Source organism: Dermochelys coriacea, chromosome 1 (genome assembly GCF_009764565.3).
Source record: "Dermochelys coriacea isolate rDerCor1 chromosome 1, rDerCor1.pri.v4, whole genome shotgun sequence".
NCBI lineage: Eukaryota > Metazoa > Chordata > Testudines > Dermochelyidae > Dermochelys > Dermochelys coriacea.
In genome coordinates, this window is record NC_050068.2 from 288,457,204 (window position 1) to 288,469,431 (window position 12,228).

Sequence of the window (12,228 nt, forward strand, 5' to 3'; positions counted from 1 at the left end):
TTTCTATTCTATACCTTTTTAATCTCCAATATTTAAGCTTTATGTTATTTTAAAGTGTTTGCAATATTTTTAAAGATCATTCCTTCCTTTCCCCATATTTAGGGAGAAAAATAACTTTCTTCAGATTTCCATAAGGCAGTTTGCCTTTTATAGACAAAGCCTAGAAGATATCCAATCAAAAAAAATTCATAAATTTGTATTTAATTGCATGCAGGGGAATTAAAATGGATACCATTACACAAGCTTACTTATCGTAGGAGCACTAGTGACAGCTAAGTGCCCAAGCAACCCAAGTTTATACACAAGAATAATACATTTTGCAATTAAGCTTCATCTTAAATGAGCAAATTAAATTTTCCATCACGCCTTTTTAAAAAACAGAAATACAACTACATGGGCCTGATCCTGCAGCTACTCAACACACAAATCTTAGACTTCAATGGTGTTTACATGTGCAGAGAAGCAAAATCTGAAATATTTAGTTTTCCCTTCTCCACACAGCTTGCTGACAAACTGTTCATTTGCAGGTCATCTTTAAAGAAAACAGGTGCAGTTTTCTTGCTTCTTCATGATATATAAAGCTTTTTTAAAGCTTCATACATAAGAAACTCAGATGCAATCCAAATTAGAAGCCTCTTTGAGGACTGGAGAACTACAGTAGAACCTCAGAGTTATGAACACCTCAGGAATGGAGGTTGTTTGTAACTCCTAACAAAACATTATGGTTGTTCTTCCAAATTTTTACAACTGAACACTGACTGAATACATCTATGAAATTTTACTATGCAGAAGAAAAATGCTGCTTTCCCTTTTATTTTTTTAGTAGTTTACATTTAACATAGTATTGTACTGGCTCCCCCCCGCCCGCCATCTCTGTTGCTGTCCAATTGTGTACTTCCAGTTCCAAATGAGGTGTGCTGTTGACTGGTCAGTTCATAAACGTGGTGTTCGTAATTCTGAGGTCTTACTGTACTAGAATGACATCAAAAGCCAAGAGAATTAACACTGAGCAATGGAGAGGAAAGAGCTTTAGTCAGGAACAGTCCAGATCAGGGGTGGGCAAACTATGGCCCAGATCAGGGCACTCAGGGCTTTGGATCCAGCCTGCGGGATTGCCCCCGTGGCGCCGCAGGCCCCGCACCACTCTCAGAAGTGGCCGCCACCACATTCCTGTGGCCAGAGCCGGGGAGAGGAAAGAAGAGGACTTCATGCATTGCCCTTGCCTCCAGGCACCGCCTCCCACAGCTCCCATTGGCCGGGAATGGGGAACTGCGGCCAATGGGAACTTTAGGGCAGGTACCTGGAGGCGTGGCAAGGGCAGTGCACAGAGCCCTGTGCCTCCCCTCCCCCAGGGGCCGTGTAGGGACATGGTTCCAGCTGCTTCCTGGAGAGACATGGTGTGGCATGGGGCCAGGGCAGGCAGACAGGGATCCTGCCCTGGCCCCGGTGCCTGCTGCTGCTACCCCGGAGTCACTTTAGTTAAGCGGCACCAGGCTGGAGCCCACACCCCCCTGCCCTGAGCCCCCGCCACACCATGCACCCCCCTGCTCTGAGCCCCCATTGCACCCTGCACCCCAACCCCTGCCACACTCCACACCTCTCCTGCATCCCAACTCCCTTCCCTGAGCCCCCTGCCACACCCCGCACCCCAACCCCCTGCCCTGAGCTCCCTCCCACAGTCTGCACCCCTCCTGCACCCCTGCCCTGAGCCCCATCCTGCACTCCACACCCCAACCCCCTTCCCAGAGTCCCCTCATACACCCCACACCACTCCTCTGCCCCAATCCCTTGCCCTGAGCCCTGCACACCGCATCCCCCTTCCACACCCCCTCCTGCACCCCAGCCCCCTGCCCTGCATACAATTTCCCCACCCAGATATGGCCCTCGGCCCAAAAAGTTTGCCCACCCCTTGTCCAAGGCGTTTGCTAGTTTGAATGCTAAACAGACTTGGACAGTTAAAAACTGTTTAAGAGAGAGACTTAGTTTCAGCAACTAAGTACTCAAACAAGCAATCTGTTTAGCATTCAAACTTCTCTACCCTTTATTTAGGTGAGAGAAAGCTAACAATACATTCCCAACAAGCCCCCCACAGCAAAATAAGAGAAGGCCAGAATTGCAATTACTGATATTTCCAAGGTTACAAAACAAGAGGACGTTCAATCCTAGCAGAAATACCACAAAGCAAAAAAAGGACAAGTCCAATAAAAAAATTTCAAGATCACTTTTAACAGTGTCTGCAATTTACAGGAACTTTCTATTTTATAACAGTTGTTCTAAGATTATTTGTCCACGTATTGGTCCTGGAGATACTAGTAACACTGGCACATAATATACTTTAGAGGAACGGGATGCAATTAAGGTTCAAATCATTCGCCCTTTAAGTTGCAATGCCTGCAGGAGAGGTATGAGTGGCCCTGGAAACTGAGAAGCCCTTCACAGGATTAAAAATTTGAAGCTTGCAGAAGAGACCAGGGATGCAGCCTCCGAGCCACATGATTTTCAGGGAAGAAACCCCTTCAACAGAGGGGCCTGATCTATGTCTCTGTGCTGCTGCCTGGCCTTCTTGCCCTGGCAGAGTTCTTCCATGGCTGCATAGCAGAAGTTGCTTCAAGTAGTGTCCACTCTCATTTGGCTTTCCAGTTGGGAATCTATGGACTAAGCATAAAGTGATATTGCAGAGTGGCTTTTCAAAGTTCCATTGCAACACTCGTTTGGGGTGCTGTCAGATGAACTTCTGTAAGTTCCCAAGAATGACTAGAGCGTACTTGGTGAAAACCATCACAGAAGAACCAGGAGTCAAAATATGGTGACATTAAGGAGAAGTATCTCTGGAATGATGGAGCTATATCAGCAGCAGTTTCATTTTGTATCCAAAGTTAACTACTTTATAGTTTGACAGTCGTAACCCTCCTCCCTATGTTTATGGCTAGAAGGGAGAAAGTGCCTAAAACCTTTTTCTGTAACAACATGCAGTCACAGCATAGAGGTGGTTGATAACCACTTAATAGTATATAAACAAGTGTAAAACTTAATCACCCTTATATCAGTAGCCTTAAATATTGTATAGGTTTTTCTATGTGGGGGAGACATGGTCATCTGCAGCTAAAAAATAATTCACAGGACTAATTTCATTTCTGAAAGAGGGATTTTACCACAACAATGCTAGAGGGAGGGGTATTGATCTGCTCTGTATGATGGCTACCAGGTAGCGCTTGTCTAGACTTGGGACTTGTCAACATGGGGAAATTGAACAACGTAGCTATAGCAGAATAGCTATTCCACTAGAGCGGTGCCAGTATAACTTCCCTATGTGGATACTATTGTGGACTAAGAGTGACTAGCTATTCCACTATTACTATGCCAGTCAGTTGCCCCATGTAGGACAAGTGCTAAAAAAAAAAAAAAAGGTGCTTTTTAAAGAATATTTTGCTAGATGTTTTAATTAGTGCTGTTTAGTGTATTAGCATTTAGACACGTTTGAAAACATGTTCAACTCCTTGTCAACTCTACCAGAGTTGGTTTTGTGTTTGTTTAAAAAAAACAAAAACAAAAAAAACCAAAACAGCACATAAGATCTCAGCTAACTTTTAAAAAAATAATGAAACTCAACTTTTTCTAATTCTTGATAAGGTCCTAGAGAAACTACCCTCTAGTGTCAGGTGTACGGTCAAGGACGGTAAACTGGTATGTGTATGTGCACGTGAGAAGTTGTGTTAGTTACTTCTGATACTCTTTCATCCATTAGGAAGAAGAGGATGGCGAAAACATCCCTTCCTCTGAGAGATGCAATAGAGCTGAGGAAACAAGGTTCTGTATCCAACTCAGCAGGACTGCAGATATTTTGACATTATAGAACACACATCTCCTGCTACAAAATACATACCAAAGCAGACTGAAGAGTGCCATTATCCACAGCCACACACTGAACTTTAAGATTCTGATGTTACCATAACTAAGGCTGTAAGCCTTTCACTGAGGTCAAGGATTCTGTAAATTTCTGGGACCTCTGTGACTTCCGTAGCTGCTGGTACAGCTGACCCTAGGGCTGCCCGAGCAGCTGGGGTGCTTTGGTGCCCCCTGCCCAGGGTCTCCTGTCTTGGAGCAGCAGCAACTGCTGGAGCGCACTCGCGCACACACACACCTCCTACCCCTAGCAACAGCGTCTGCTGGAGCGCCTCTCCTCCCCCACCACCTAAGATTTAGTTAGGGTTATTTTTTAGTAAAAGTCATGAACAGGTCATTGGCCATGCCTTTTTGTTTACCTACTGCCTATCTATGACTTTTACCAAAGATACCTGTGACTAAATCATAGCCTTAACCATAACTATATTGTAAGTTAGGAAAACGAGGCAAGTATCATCGGAAGTTGTGACAATTTGTTTGAGAAAATTAATTTAGTTTTAGTGGAAAGTGAAGAGCCCTCAAACAGGGATGCCCAACCTGCAGCCCACCAGAGCACTTCATAAGGCCTGTGGCTTGCTTCAACACAATATGAATGGAAGATTCAACAGCATTGTGTCATGTTTACATCATTTTAGCTTATACAAATGTGTAAATAGACAATACTGTACATTGGTATGTATTTAGAGAGAAAACCCAACAAGTTGAATCAGCACCTGCCTCTTCCCACAGCTCCCATTGGAACTGGGAGCTGCGGGGTGTGTGTGTGTGTGTGTGCGCGCGCGCGCGCCTGCGGACAATCAATGTCAGCAAAATGTCTCGCAGCCTGCAATGAGATTACCCTGATGGACCACATGTAGCCAACAGGTTGCCCACCATTGTGTTGTACTGGAGTTTAACTAACAGTCTACTTTCTCCCCCTCTCAATCCTCTCAGGAATTTCTATTTTGTGGGCCTACTCTCCCCCAGATTTATACCTGTGCTGCTACTCCACCAAAGCTGAAATGGTAGTTAATTTTACTTGGAACCAACATTTTCCCCAGGACCGCATGAAACAGAAATTAGCTCATACAGGCTCAGTTTTACTCCTGGTTTTGAATTGTCCTCATAGTTGGGTTTTCAATCAAGATAGCACAATTATATCCAAGGTATTATATACCCCACATTGCAATAGTACAGAGTTACAAACTGATGTACTTAGAGTTACAAACTAACTGGTCAACCACACACCTCATTTGGAACCAGAAGTATGCAATCAAGCAGCAGAGACCAAAAAAGCAAATCCTGTACAGTAATGTTACATGTAAAAAGATTTGACAAATTAAGAAAACTGTTTTAGCTGCTTTTTTCATTTAAATTAAGATGGTTAAAGACAGCATTTTCTTCTACATAAGTTTCAACGCTGTATTAAGTCAATGTTCAGTTGTAAACTTTTGAAAGAACCACCATAACATTTTGTTCAGAGTTACGAACATTACAGCGTTATGAACGACCTCCATTCCCAAGGCGTTTGTAACCGAGGTAGGTACTACTGTACTGAGTACTCCTCCACCCACTCAGATGAACACTAACAAGATTACCTCAGCTAAAATAGAAGTTTTGTTTACCCTTTGTACATTTTACAGCAATTTGTGATAGCCAATTTCACCATATCCTCTGTATAGTCACCTTCCCCTTTTGTTGGGTCTTTTTCACAGAGCAACAGGGGAGAAAATAAACATGTAAAACCATGAAAATTGGTAGACAGACTGCAGGATAAACCTAGGAGACATAACTCACTTATTTAAATTGATGGTCAAAAGCTGGCATGCCTTTAACTTTAATTCTAGTCTACCTCAGTAACAGAAACCTAGAGGTGAAAGATTTCAGAAAAAAAGAACGGGAGTACTTGTGGTACCTTAGAGAGTAACAAATTTATTAGAGTATAAGCTTCCGTGGGTTACAGCCCACTTCATCGGATGCATAGAATGGAACATATAGTAAGATATATGTTGGCTGTAGTCCACGAAAGCTTATGCTCTAATAAAATTTGTTAGTCTCTAAGGTGCCACAAGTACTCCTTTTCTTTTTGCAGACACAGACTAACAGCAGCTACTCTGAAACCGGATTTCAGAATTACTTGATCCTCAGTAGGGAGGATGCTCTAAGCACGATGAGTTTTGTTCTAAGTAGTATCATGTAACACAGGGGTGGGCAAACTTTTTGGCTCAAGGGCCACGTATGGGTGGGGAAATTGCATGCAGGGCCATGAATGTAGGGTTGGGGTGAGGGAGGGAGTGCAGTGTGCAGGAAGGGACTCAAGGCAAGGGATTGGGGCACAGGAGGAGTGCATGAGGGGGCTCAGGGCAGGGGGTGGGGTGCAGAAAGGGTTCGGACTTTAGCCTGGCGCTGCTTACCTTGAGAGTTTTTAATGGGAGTTTCGAGGGAGGTACCTGCAGGCGAGGGCAGTGCATGGAGCCCTCTGCTCCCTTACCTCCCCAGGGGCCGCAGGGACGTGGTGCTGGCCACTTCTGGGAGCAGTGCAGGCCCAGAGCAGGCAGGGAGCCTGGGGGCGGCAATCCCATGGGCTGGATCCAGCCCAGGGGCTGTAGTTTGCCCACCCCGATGTAACATTTAGCTAGTATACAGCAGTTTAATCAATAGTTTGAAGAAGCAAGCTTTGCTTAAACTTAAACCTTGCACTTAATTGTAGTCTAGCAATCTCACAGCTTCCAGTCCACACACGAGATCCACTTCCTGGACACCACGGTGCTAATAAGCGATGGTCACAAACACCACCCTATATCGGAAACCTACTGACCGCTATTCCTACCTACATGCCTCTAGCTTCCATCCAGATCATACCACTCGATCCATTGTCTACAGCCAAGCGCTACGATATAACCGCATTTGCTCCAACCCCTCAGACAGAGACAAACACCTACAAGATCTCTATCATGCATTCCTACAACTACAATACCCACCTGCTGAAGTGAAGAAACAGATTGACAGAGCCAGAAGAGTACCCAGAAGTCACCTACTACAGGACAGGCCCAACAAAGAAAACAACAGAACGCCACTAGCCATCACCTTCAGCCCCCAACTAAAACCTCTCCAACGCATCATCAAGGATCTACAACCTATCCTGAAGGACGAGCCATCGCTCTCTCAGATCTTGGGAGACAGACCAGTCCTTGCTTACAGACAGCCCCCCAATCTGAAGCAAATACTCACCAGCAACCACACACCACACAACAGAACCACTAACCCAGGAACCTATCCTTGCAACAAAGCCCGTTGCCAACTCTGTCCACATATCTATTCAGGGGATACCATCATAGGGCCTAATCACATCAGCCACACTATCAGAGGCTCGTTCACCTGCGCATCTACCAATGTGATATATGCCATCATGTGCCAGCAATGCCCCTCTGCCATGTACATTGGCCAAACTGGACAGTCTCTACGTAAAAGAATGAATGGACACAAATCAGACGTCAAGAATTATAACATTCAAAAACCAGTTGGAGAACACTTCAATCTCTCTGGTCACTCGATCACAGACCTAAGAGTGGCTATACTTCAACAAAAAAGCTTCAAAAACAGACTCCAACGAGAGATTGCTGAATTGGAATTAATTTGCAAACTGGATACAATTAACTTAGGCTTGAATAGAGACTGGGAATGGATGAGTCATTACACAAAGTAAAACTATTTCCCCATGGTATTTCTCCCCCCCCACCCCACCCCCCACTGTTCCTCTGATATTCTTGTTAACTGCTGGAATTAGCCTACCTGCTTGTCACCATGAAAGACTTTCCTCCTTCCCCCCCTGCTGTTGGTGATGGCTTATCTTAAGTGATCATTCTCCTTACAGTGTGTATGATAAACCCATTGTTTCATGTTCTCTGTGTGTGTGTATATAAATCTCTCCTCTGTTTTTTCCACCAAATGCATCCGATGAAGTGAGCTGTAGCTCACGAAAGCTTATGCTCTAATAAATTTGTTAGTCTCTAAGGTGCCACAAGTACTCCTTTTCTTTTTGCGAATACAGACTAACACGGCTGCTACTCTGAAAAAAGTAGAGGAGATGTTCATGTAACCGGCAGGTACCTAGAGATGATAAATGGCCTTAACTGACTAAATGGAGACACTATCATATATAACAGCAGAACACAGAGGTTTGTAAAGACACTTAAGACTTAACTACAGTTTGGCATAACAGTTTTTTCATCTCAAAGCTGAAAGAGTCTACTACTCTGCTGCCAATGTCTCTCTTTAGGGCAGGGATAGGCAACCTATGGCATGCGATCTTCAGTGGCCCTCACACTGCCCGGCTCTGCATTTTACTTTAATTTTAAATGAAGCTTCTTAAACATTTTAAAAATCTTATCTACTTTACATACAACAATAGTTTAGTTATATATTATAGACTTCTAGAAAGAAACCTTCTAAAAATGTTAAAATGTATTACTGGCCCGTGAAACCTTAAAATAGAATGAATAAATGAAGAGTTGGCACACCACTTCTGAAAGGTTGCCGATCCCTGCTTTAGGGTATGTCTACATAGCATCTGGAAGGGTGGCTTCCCACCACAGGTAGACAGAAATAGTAGTGGCGACTCAGGCTAGCTATCTGAGTATATACTGAGGGGGTCAGGCAGGATTTTACTCAGGCAGCCTCCACAAGCCACCACAGCCACATTGTGTCTACTCACACTGGAAAGTGCACTCACAGCTGTGTAGACACAACCCTCATTGAGCAGTCAGTGAGCTCATTTCTAGCCAGAAACATGGATATGCTAGGTTGTAGGCTATTGGCAGTGGATGGAGAAATAAGGAACTAGAAACCTGAAGATAGGTGAAGACATTTAGAAGCACTGAATTCAGCCCTTTACTTAGCTTTCCATCTGTTGCTGGCACAAACAAAAGTATAAGACAGCCACAAACATTTTAACTAAGGATTAAGAGTTATTTTAAATTTTCCAAAGAATAGAAAAATCCCTTTCCAGTATTAATGTATGATTTAGTATAAAGAACTATAACACTGTCTCACTTGAGTTGTTGTGCAAATACATGTGACATAACGTTGGTAAAACTAACTAGGACAGTCAAGTTCCAACTGAAAATGTTTTTTGTTTTTTTTTTTAAACTTGGAATTATGTGTACACATGCCATGAAAGAGCCTTGGAAAACATCAATTCCACTAGCTTTGTTTGACTATTTTAACGCCCACCTATTATATGCTTGAACTCACAAATCTCAGAGTTCCTATACAAGAATGGTTGTTATATTTAATAAATGTGCTATCAAAACTTCCAGACGAGTGAGTCCCAACTACATTAAAAATGCTTGGTTTGTGATGTTGTCTAAATATTCCCTTTTGGAGCCACACAAAGTTACTTTCTTATACCACAAGTAATATAGAAACTCTTTTCAAAATGAAGATAGATATTTCCTTTTTTTATATAAAATATGATGTATATTATATAGATATATATAGCATTTATTACCTATTCCTTTTAAAAAAGTCAAAGAACAACAGCATTTCAGTAAACGTTGCACAGTCCAACTTGTGTCAATTTGGACTACAGTATAACGATCACATCCTGCAAGGCCTCATTTTATTCTTCTGTGGCATAAATTTTGACAGCTTTTAGTCATGCCACCATGGATACCTTTCTAAAATATACTATACCTCAAAGTTGTGGGCTTGATATAGAAGTTATTGGGTGAGGTTTTTCAGCCAGTATTATGTAAGAATTCAGACTAGAGGATCATAATTGCCCCTTCTGGGCTTAAGACCTACAAATTTCCCAGGTTTCTTTCCCTTTTTTATTTGGATAAGGGTCAGAAGATTTATAAACATTAAATGACTGCAGTGTTGTCTATTTACATCACAAGCTCTTTCTGGGCAGGCACTGTGCCTTCTTAGCCCCACTACCAAAGTGCTCAGCCCACTTAAGGCACTGTATAAATAGCACAGAAACCAGAAGTTTAAAAGCAAAAAAACAAAACAAAAAAACCCACCAGCAGCATGAAGGGATGGAGAAAGACCGTTCCGCGAGGTGAGAGCCAGCGCAGTCTCAATATGTTGCCCGCGATGCCCGGGCTTTGGGGGCCGACACCATGGCAGGGGATCACCTCAGTCCAGTGCAAGTGAAACGGACGAGGCCTACGGGCAGGACACTCTCGCCCCACGCCGGGGGAGGGTGATGGAAACTGTGAGCAGCTTCTCTCCAGCGGCTGATACCGCCGGACTAGGTGGGGCTGGACGCAGACTTCCCACAACGGGCTGACAAGGCGGGGGTGAGAACTTTCTTCATCGCCCGGAGCCGAGCGGCCCCTGACCCGCGCCGGCCCAGGCGCGGGCTGGGGAACAGCTCAGAGCTCTGGGGTGACAACTTTCCGTTTCCGCTCTAACTTCGGGGCGGGCGCCGGGCCGGGCCGGGCCGGGCCGGTTCCCTCCCCCCCCCCAGCTCGAGGGGCGGGAGGGAGCGAGCGGCAGCCAAGCCCCATACTCTCCCCCCCTCCCCCGTGTCCCCGCAGCCGGGGGCAGGAGGCGGCGGCCGCTCTCGGTTCCTGCTCCGCCATGTTCAGACACTTACCCCTTTCCGCACGGCGCGCTCTTCCCGCCGGCGCGGCCGCCGCCCCGGCCCTCTTTACCCGCCCCGCGCCCTCTGCCGCGGGGCCACCTGTACCAGACACACGCCGCCGCCGCCGCCCGCCCGGTACCGGAGTGCCCCGCCCGGCCGCCCCGCTCCCCTCTCAGCCGCCGCCTACCGGACGACGGCGCCGCCGCTCCCCCTGTCGCCTCCTCCCCGGCCGAGCCTGCTCCGCACGCCCGCTCCCTCTCTCGCTGCCGCTGCCTGGGCGAGGCTTGAAGCCGTCGGCGTGACGCGGACGCTGCACGCCGAGCCTCGCTTTGGTTTCCCTAGCTCGTTCCGGCGGCGGGGCTGGGGAGAGGTGACCTCTCCGCCATGCTTCCAAACGGCGCACGCGCGAGCCCTAGCGCGGCGGCCCCGCAGCTCCACTTCCCCGCCCCTGGTGGAACCGCTTTCCCCGTCGCGCCCGCTCGGGGCGACTCCCTCATCCCCTCGCGTAGTGGTAGTGGAGCCGCGCCCGAGAGAGGGCGGGGTGGGCACGTCTCGCACCGGGGGTGTGCTGGCGGGTACGCTAGGGCAGAGGGGTGGGGGCTCGGGGGTAGCACAGGTGGGTTACTGCCCAACACCGTGTGGTTTGCACCTGCCTGCGACAGACGCTTTTGCTATCTGTAGAAGTTGGTCCAAGAAAAGCTGTTACCTCGCCCGCCTTGTCTCTTAAGGGTCTGAGTCAGATTTAGCCTGTGACAAGGGGTGTAGCTTGTCATGCCAATGGATTCTCACTGACTTGATCTGTTAACGCCACAACCCGCCAGCATGCCCTCTGAGGGGTCAGACCCTTGCACTTACTACCCTCTTACCCTTGGCTGCCCCACTCAGGGTCCTAGCAACTCAAATCAGGGAGCTCCAGGGTGGTTGCTGAGCCCAGTTCCCCAATCTCTGTGTTAGAATTTGCATAACCGCAAATATTTCATGATTGGCATTTCTGTGTTCATGCTTGTCATGTACTGCCGCAGAGAGCGAGTTTGGGGAATGAAATAAAGCAAGATCTAGTCTTCCTGTGGTATTGCCATCAGTCAGGAACTGAAATATGAGAAGGCTAATTCGAGGAACATAATAACAGGTTTCAGAGTAGCAGCCGTGTTAGTCTGTATTCGCAAAAAGAAAAGGAGGACTTGTGGCACCTTAGAGACTAACAAATTTTTTTGAGCATAACCTTTTGTGAGCTACAGCATCCAATGAAGTGAGCTGTAGCTCATGAAAGCTTATGCTCAAATAAATTTGTTAGTCTCTAAGGTGCCACGAGTACTCCTTTTCTTTTCTAGGAACATAGGAATTGCCATACTGGATCAGAGTTATGGTCTGTCTAGTCTTGTATCCAGTCTCCAACTCAGAGAAGCACCATAAGCTTCAAAAAGAGGTGCAAGAAACCCCACAATAGGCAGATAAGGAAGAATCTATTTCCCTACCAAGGTCTCATCCTAATTCCTAATAGTTACAGATCTGTTCAAACCGTGAGATTGGTTTAATACTGATCTCAATTTATAAAGAGCTCCTTAAATTATTAAAAAAAACTGGGGGGGAATGTAAAAAATTAAAACAAATGCATAGACCCCCTAATTCTTACCCATGTTTGTAAAGTGCTTTGAGATCCTTGGATAATTGGTATCATATAAACAAAATATTATTACTCTGGACATGCCTTATTAAGCCTCCCAACCCTTACAACCTATCATTAACCTCCACTG

General features: G+C 45.9%; 1 protein-coding gene across 3 annotated transcripts in view; it reads right to left on the minus strand.

Moving 5' to 3' along the window:
• RAP1B (RAP1B, member of RAS oncogene family) overlaps positions 1-10,916 on the minus strand; it is an 81,061-nt gene extending 70,145 nt beyond the window's left edge. Inside the window, exon 1 of one of the 3 annotated variants that reach the window (XM_038410665.2) lies at positions 10,662-10,916. The gene's annotated coding sequence lies outside the window, so the exon portion shown is untranslated. Of the gene's footprint in view, positions 1-9,908; positions 10,271-10,486; positions 10,508-10,661 lie in introns of those variants that run through there. The other 2 variants (XM_038410691.2, XM_038410674.2) reach the window with 2 other exon arrangements.
• Between the last annotated feature and the right edge of the window lie 1,312 nt (positions 10,917-12,228).